The sequence below is a fragment of the Eptesicus fuscus genome, chromosome 5 (genome assembly GCF_027574615.1).
Source record: "Eptesicus fuscus isolate TK198812 chromosome 5, DD_ASM_mEF_20220401, whole genome shotgun sequence".
Taxonomy (NCBI): domain Eukaryota; kingdom Metazoa; phylum Chordata; class Mammalia; order Chiroptera; family Vespertilionidae; genus Eptesicus; species Eptesicus fuscus.
The window spans coordinates 75,060,877-75,069,524 of NC_072477.1; the positions used below are offsets into that span (position 1 = coordinate 75,060,877).

General features: G+C 39.8%; 1 pseudogene; it reads left to right on the forward strand.

Annotated features, from left to right (window-relative positions):
• The first annotated feature begins 255 nt into the window (after positions 1–255).
• Positions 256–5,431, forward strand: LOC103305005 (U6 snRNA-associated Sm-like protein LSm3; annotated as a pseudogene).
• The last annotated feature ends 3,217 nt before the right edge of the window (positions 5,432–8,648 follow it).

The window sequence follows — 8,648 nt, forward strand, 5'->3', positions numbered from 1 at the left end:
GTAATAAAGAACTCAAATACAGATATCTCTGAAGATGGTGCTATGGTTCTTATGTGGAGATTTTTTTCTCCTTTTAATTCTTTTCTAATTTATAAACATGTACCAACACCTTATTACTCTCATAAACTGGTCCATTACAAAAAGCCTATTGGATCAATGGCCACGACACAGAAATATTTGTGTCATTTACTAAAGACAATTCTCACACCCCTTCCTTCTCCCTTTGAATATTTTGAAACAAATTTGCAATCAGAGATGTATGAAGAAGCTAAAGAAGGGAAGTGTGTATGTGAGACTGTGCATGGGTGTGGGCGTCTCTGTGTGTGTGCGTGTGTGGTGTGTGTGTGTGTGTGTGTGTGTGTGTGTGTGTGTGTGAAAGGACTAACCTGAAAATATTTGAATTACAGTGGACATACATTGTTTATATTTAAGATGTGCAACCTGATTCAGTATAATATGCATTGTGAAAGAATCACTACAATCAAGGTAATTAACGTATCTGTTACCTCACATGGTTACCAAAAGTGACGCCATTTAGGACTGTTTTCAACCATTCTTTTCTTCTTTTTTTATTGTTTAAAATATTACCAATAGTATTACATATGTCTCCTTTTTCCCCATTGACCTTCCCCCGGCCTCCCCTATCCCCCATTGTCTGTGTCCGTTGGTTATCCTTATATGTATGCATACAAGTCATTCAGTTGATCTCTTACCCCACTCCAAACATCCCCTGATTTCCCACGGTAGTATGACAGTCTGTTCAATGCTTCCATGTCTCTGGATCTATTTTTGTTCATTAGTTTATGATGTTGATTATATTCCACAAATGAGTTAGATAATGTGATATTTATCTTTCTCTGACTGGCTAATTTCGATTAGCATAATGCTCTCCAGGTCCATCCATGCTGTTCCAAATGGTAAGAGTTCCTTCTTTTTTATAGCAGTGAAGTATTCCATTGTGTAGATATACCACAGGTTTTTTAATCCACCTATCTGCTGATGGGCACCTAGGCTGTTTCCAAAACTTAGCTATTTTAAATTGTGCTGCTATGAACATAAGGGTGCATATATCCTTTCTGATTGGTGTTTCTGGTTTTGGGGGATATATTCCTAGAAGTGGGATTACTGGGTCAAATGAAAATTCCATTTTTAACTTTTGAGGAAACTCCATACTGTCTTCCACAGTGGCTGCACCAGTCTGCATTCCCACCAGTAGTGTATGAGGGTTCCTTTTTTTCCCCCATCCTCCCCAGCACTTCTCATTTTTTGATTTGTTGATGATAGCCATTCTGACAGGTGTGAGAATGTACCTCACTGTTGCTTTGATTTGCCTCTCTCAGATGATTAATGGCTTTGAGCATTTTTTCTTATGCCTTTTGGCCTTCTGTATATCCACTTTAGAAAAGTTTCTATTTAGTTTCCATTTTTTGATTGGTTTATCTTCCTTTTGTTAAGATGTATGAGTTCCCCAACATGAACTGATGGGGAAAAAATAGATCCAGAAACAGAGAAACATCAATCAGAACGTCAAACCTCAGGGAAGAAATTGTGAGGTAACCAGAAACCCAAGAATGCCTGAGAACGCCTTTCTAGCCACGCTAGCAATCATCAGATGTATGGTAATTTTACCTGGGACAAGAAGGTAAGTATTTTGGTCTTATGCTCCTGACCCTTCATGGGTAAGACCCCTTACGTGGGCTGATCCCCTGACTAATGTAGTTACCAATAATACCAAACACCTTGGTCATCCAGGAGGCCCATGGGTGGGGCAAGAAAGTATAAATACACAGGGGTCTCCACCCAGCTTCCCTTTTGTATGACACAAAATCAAAACAATGTCCCTTTGCGTGTACAATTAAAGAGAGGTCTCTGGCTTGTGTGGACACCAAAGAAAGGGTGTCACTACTATCACTACTTGCCCCTAGTAGAGGTGCAGAAAATGTAACTAAGACCTTGTCTATATAAAAAGAAATGAACAGCCAGATTGAAAGGGAATTGCCAAGGACTAGAACAAAGAATATCCTTACATGATATTATTCTACACTGTCATTAAAATTTTTCCCAGATTTGGATCACCCTCAGTACTTATAATAGTTCCTCTCACCCTTGGGGATAAAAAAAAAATCATATGTTTGGTGCTTGGAGATAAACTTAACACATCTCTTGATACTTTAGAATTACAACAGCACAATATACAATTATCCCAAGCAAACTTACTAATTCCTTGAATGTCTGGCAGCAAGTTAAAAAGGACATGTAAGGATTTAATCCTTTTCATTGTGTAGAGGACCTCCTGGGAAGGCACCTGAGCATTCTATATTGGTCCCTCTTACCCTTTAGGCCAAGAGAGATCCTCTTCTCACAATTCAATTGCTCACAGCTGTTGCATGAGCTCTCTGTTCATGTCAAGGTTGAAGTCTCGTGATGACTGGTGCCTTGGATCTGTCTCTCACCCAGTGGGGCGAACTGAGCCCTCCCTGGAGAAGAAACCAGGGTTCCACAAGATATGTGATCAGTGCTGGGGCCCCGCCAGCAGGAGAGGGGATCCCAAGGCAAGTGCTGGGCATGGAGGCCACGGGGGCATAGGCTACCAAGGAGACAAAACTGAACCTCACATCACCCTGCTTGGCCCTGGAGGATGGCTGGTTAACCAGAGACAGGTAAGATTCCTCAAGGAAGGAACAACCTAAGACAGGCACAGTCCCAGAGGGGCCATCAGGAGAGAATTTGGGGATCAACAGAGGTGGGGCACAGACCCTCACCACCCCCAACATTGCTGGGGCCTGAACCCTATCCCCTTCTGAGGGAGGTCTCCTGCCCCCATGGCTGCTTCGTGCTTCCCATGCCCAGCTCAGATCAGGACCCAGGTGACCGACAGAGACTTGGCCGACAACAGCTGCTCTCTTACTCCAACAAGAATTGTTTGAGTTGTCTTATACCCATGGTGTGGGGAAGTGGGTTTACGATATCTAAATCCAGCCTACCACCAGGAATGCTCAAGACCTACTCAAGAAGGCAAATAATCCCTTCCACTAATATTTACAGGGTAAAATAAGATTGTTGTTAGAGTAATAAATTTGACAGTAAAATAGTAGTCAAGTTTTCAGGCAAATTTAAATGGGCTAGTTGAAACAAGTGAATATTCTAGAAAAATTAATTGTACTGGACAAAAAGGTGTTCCTAAAGTGTTAACTAAAATTTTTATTGATACTTCATCTCATGATAAAATTGTGCACCATGTAATGAACCTAAAACAGTAATATTATAGAGCAAAAAATTAAAATGTAAAAACCATCAAGACTACATTATAAAATTTTCAAAAGCCTCTTAACATTTAAATCAAAAAAGGAGGGTATAGTAGAAGAATATCATGTAAGGAAAAATAACCTGTAAGTAAATTACATCTAGAAAATTAATACTTTAGAAAATTAATTGTAAGGCTAAAAGCAAGACACCCATTAAAAACACACAAGGTGTCAAAAAAAAAAAACAGAGGAAAATCATTTGGGCAAAAAATGAAATAGGATCCCGAGTCAAATTTATAGAAAATATTCCTTTATTAACTTTTGGTCAAGAATATGTTTGTATATTTTCAGAAAACAACTCCGAGACCATGTGGATTCCAGCAACAGGGAGGAATCGACAGGACTACTCCAGCCATGAAGACAGAAGAGAAGCAGTCCAGAGATGGAAGACGCTGATGTCGCCTTGCCATACTAGCAGTTAGCAGCTGTGCATCACTGCAGGTTGCCCAGGACCAAACCAGACAGAGTCGGACCTGCATTACCACCATTTGTCCACCATCCAGAACTGTAATGTCAGTGCTGACATGTACACATAAGGAACTGTTGGACATTGAAATTGGGTCTCAAAAGAACTGTTGGCCCAGAAAGAAACTCACTACAGACTGATTCATTTCCTGTCACCATAACCATTATTGCTTGTCTAATTTTCAGTTCTTATAAGTGTATTTCTAATAGCACATGATCTCACTCATCTAGTGGAAATAATGAACAACATAGACTGATGAACAAGAACAGACCCAGAAGCAAGGAGGCACGGATCAGACTGTCGGGCCTCAGAGGGAGGGTAGCGGAGGGTGGGGAGACGGGGGAGAGATCAACCAAAGGACTTGTGTGCAAGCATATGCGCCTAACCAGCGGTTGGGGACAACAGGGGGATGGGGGCATGTGTGGGGAGGGGTGTGGGATGGGAATGGGGGCATGAGGACAAATATGTGATACCTTAATCAATAAAGAAATTAAAAAAAAAAGATGTATGAGTTCCCTATACCTTATTGGATATTACATTGGCAAATATGTTCTCCCATGCAATGAGCCTTCTTGTTTTGTTGATGGTTTCTTTTGCTGTGCAGAAGCTTTTTATTTTTATATAGTCCCGTTTGTTTATTTTCTCCTTAGTTTCCATTGCCCTGAAGCTGTACCGGTAAATATATTGCTACAACATATGTTTGATATTTTGCTGCCAATGGATTCTTCTAGGATTTTTATGGTTTCCTGTCTTACATTTAAGCACTTTATCCATTTTGAGTTTATTTTTTATTATGGTGTAAGTTGGTGGCCTAGTTTCATTTTTTTGCATGCATCTGTCCAATTTCCCCAACACCATTTACTGAAGAGACTTTCTTAACTCTGTTGTATGCTCTTTCCTCCTTTGTCAAATATTAATTGAGCATAATGGCTTGGGTTGACTTTCCGCTGGGAAGGGGGGAAGTTGCACTTACTGCTGCTGGAGCAGTGCACCTTTAGAGGTGGAGGTCCCAGGGTCCACGGGTCTGCGGGTGGGGCAGCAGGATTTTGGCTGGAGTGGCTGCTGGGTAGCAGGCAGTTCCAAGGACTGTCTGAGTGGTGGTGCTGATGAGTTCCTAGAAAAGGCCGTTTTCCCCTTCAATGACATGAACTCTGTGCCCGAGTCCTGCCCATAGTGGTGGTAGTCTCTCCCTGTCCAAGAGAGTCTGGTGTGCCAGTCCCAGCTGCTCCTGCAGGGACTTAACTGTCCCTCACTCACTCACATACTCACCTCACACATCCACACACTCTCCTTTCATTCCCTCATTCACTCACTTCCTCTCTCTCACCTCCTTCCTGCCAGGCGCCATCTTACCCCCAAAGTTGCTTTTATTGCAAAACCTGGTGGATGATGTGAACCAGCAACAAACTACCAGCACTGTAGAAGAGCCTTGGATCTTATCAGGCTCAGCCTGTATGTACAAATTTATGTGACATGACAGAGAGTTTTGAGGTAGATTACATGCTTATGATCAGCATGATGTGGAAGAAACTGTGACTACTATAGAAATGGATGAAGGAACATATGGAGAGATACATAAATCAACAAAACAGAATATTCCAATGCTTTTTTTCTGGGAAGATGGTGTTACACTAGTTGCCCTCCATTGAGAGTTAGCTGATACAAAGAATATATCCTGTGTGGAAATTAGGAGACTTTATATGATTACATCTTTAAAGGTAGAAGATATTCAAGACAAATCTGCATAAATTAAGAAATGACTCACTTATGTAATGACTTGTAAGGATTCTTCTACTTCTGAAATGAGTTGATTTGCACATAATTCACAAATTCTTAAACTAATGGGCATTTTTATTTTTCTCCAATACTTGCAATAAACGAAAATGCAGCCCTCTTTGTTAGGAGTTGATTTGCTCCATTGATTTTTTTTCCGCACAATTTCTAATTTTCTTTAAATTTAAATTAAATTTGATATATTTTTTATATTTTAAAAAGTTGCTTTTATTAAATGGTGAAAAGATGTTGGTTCAAAACAGTGTAGGAAGAAAATGGATTTAAGTGTATTTAATATAAATAGTGTGTGTTGTTGCTTGAATGTTTTCATATCCATTTTACCCCCATTTGGATAGCTGCATATTCACTTTCCTTCGAGCATTATCCTTTCTCTTTCCATGTGCAATGTGGTGAGGCTGTCCATCTAGGTTTCCAATCTCCTCTTCAGAGCAAAGTGATAGTCATGAGAGTCAAGAAAATCTAACTGGACGCTCTTGTAGAAGAGCAGAATATCCTACCCTAAATTATGTCTCTTTGGATTAAAAATTAATTTGAGAAATAGCAGACAAAGGAGAAGTCCTGAAAGCAGAGTATAAATTAACCTTTGTGGATTTAAAAAAAAAAAAGTGGATTCTATGGAGAGTATTCTGAAAGGATGATCTGATCAGAAATTCCTAACTGGGCAGGTCATGGTGGGTAGTCAGCCCCAGGCATTAACTGTTCAGTAAAAAGTGACTTATGTAAGCCCTGTCCATTGGTGTGTATGTGCGTGTGTATGTGTATGTGTGCATCTACCTTTGAAATAAGCAGTAACCACTCTCAAGAGGGCACATAATCTTGTAATCCAATCCCCACCTTGTTTTCTCCCAGCTCTTCCTTACTTTCTTTCAAAAGCCTAAAGGAAGCTGTTATTCTCCAGATATTTGAGATCTTGCTCCACTGACATATGTTGTGGGAAGCCACCACTTGCCAATACTATCATGAGAGTGCACCAAGGAACACAGAAGGCCGATGGACCTTGAGTGTTAGCAGGGCTGATGCTAAGCACCGATTGTTGGTGTTCAGATAGTGATGGCTCGTAGCAGTTTCCTGGCCTGATAGCCTCCAAGTAAATGTTTACTGGACCTTACTGATCTTTACTGATCTTTACTGACCTTAGAGACGGTCTATCTGCTACCTGTTGGCCGTGCTTTACTGAGGGCAAGATGTGTATCTAAATTGAATAAAAAGTGGATAAGGCCAGGTTTCAGTGTGTCTCTTCAAGAAAGAGGCTCCACCTGGCACCCAATGCATTCTAAACTCATATTTCTTGTATAACATTTTCATTTGTGCATTGGCCCCTCCTTCAGATCCTGAACCCCCACCACGAAGGTTGCAGAAATATGTTGTCAATTTGGCTCAAATAAATGCATAAAAATTCTCCACATTTTGGATGTTTCTTATGTAGACACTTTTGTGGGGTAAACTTAGTTACAAAAAAAAAAATCTCTATTTGTAAGGTGTTTCCCTCTCTATACCAAGAAGAAAAAGTTGACTGTAAGTCACATGAAACTCCTATTAATGGAGAATGCAGAGTTACATATGCGTAAAAAAAACAAAAATACAAAACCCTTATCCTAGTTTATTGTGCTTTTCCCTTGTCACTGATGCTATTCCAGACCTACACTAAAAATCATCCCCTCTCTCAATCACCTACTAATTAGGGATATCTCTACATTTCCCCTAAGCATAAAGAAGCTCCCGAAGAATGAAATCAGCCTCCTTCATCAACCCAAGTTTACAGAAACCCCACACTTACAGGAAAAAAAAGAGAGGCTGAAATGTTAGGCGTATTTTATATCTTACCCCTGTGTTCAGTACTTTTCCATTATGCCCTGCTTGTGGCTGTCACTCTCCCAGCAGTTTTCCTATTATTCTCATTTCAGCTTTTGCAAGATATGACTAACAGCTCCCAGATTTCAATAAACTGTCTATACCTGGCCTCCTTCCTGCACTGGGTCTGACTGGTTGCCCTGACATGCATATAAATATATATATATATACATACACACACACACACATATATGTGTGTGGGTATATATATGTATATATACATATATATACATACATATACATACATATACATATACATATACATATACATATACATATACATATTATTTATATCCCGCCCTCCCTACTCTTGCTTGCTGACACTGATGCACTGGTCTCATCCCACTGTGAGAGAATGCAATAAAATTCCTTAAACTCTCACCATGTCTCTTGGCCTGGCAACTGTCAGCCCAAACCTAACAGTGACCTTTCCATAACTTGCCTCTCCCACACTCTTATTCCTTTGTTTCAGCTAAAAATGGTATGTAACTCCAAATTCTAGCAACCTCTTTGAGTTATTCATCTTTGAGTTTTTCTCATGTATGGATGAGATATACATGCTAATAACTTGTTTGCTTTTCTCTTGTTAACCTGCTTTCTGTAAGGAGGCTTTAGCTGAGAACCTAGAAGGATAAAAGAAAAAGATTTTTTTCTCCTTTATACTGTCCTCAGAGTCTGAATTTCAAGTAGTGATGCAGGGTTAAAAAATAAATAAATAAAGGAAGTGGATTTATGCCCATTAAGCCCTGATCTCCAGCTTACCTAAGCTTATTGGGTTTCAGCTATTTCCAAAGACCAATTCTGCTATATTTTTTTCATATTATAATCTCTCCCACATTCTTTATTGTCTTGGAATTTTTCATATATACTAGATGCATATTCTACAAGAAATATCAACTTTCTTTAGTATAGCACATAGTCTCCTACATAATCTGACTTCTAGAAGGATGTTCTGAGGGGTAGTACAAAATGGAAGGTTTTAGAGGAAGCAGGATGGGGCATCAAAGCTATTAATGAAAGAAAAGAAAGGATTATTTTGGGTCTGGAACAACTTTTCTTTGGGGGAAGGAAAGATGAAGGGATTCATTTTAGAGGAAGCAGGTTGGGGCATCAAAGCTATTAATGAAAGAAAAGGTAGGGAGTCCATGTAGGAGGTTTTCTTGTGAACCCACCATGAGACGAGATTCTGAATACGGGTATTGCAGCACCAATGGGAAGGTAAGAATAGATTC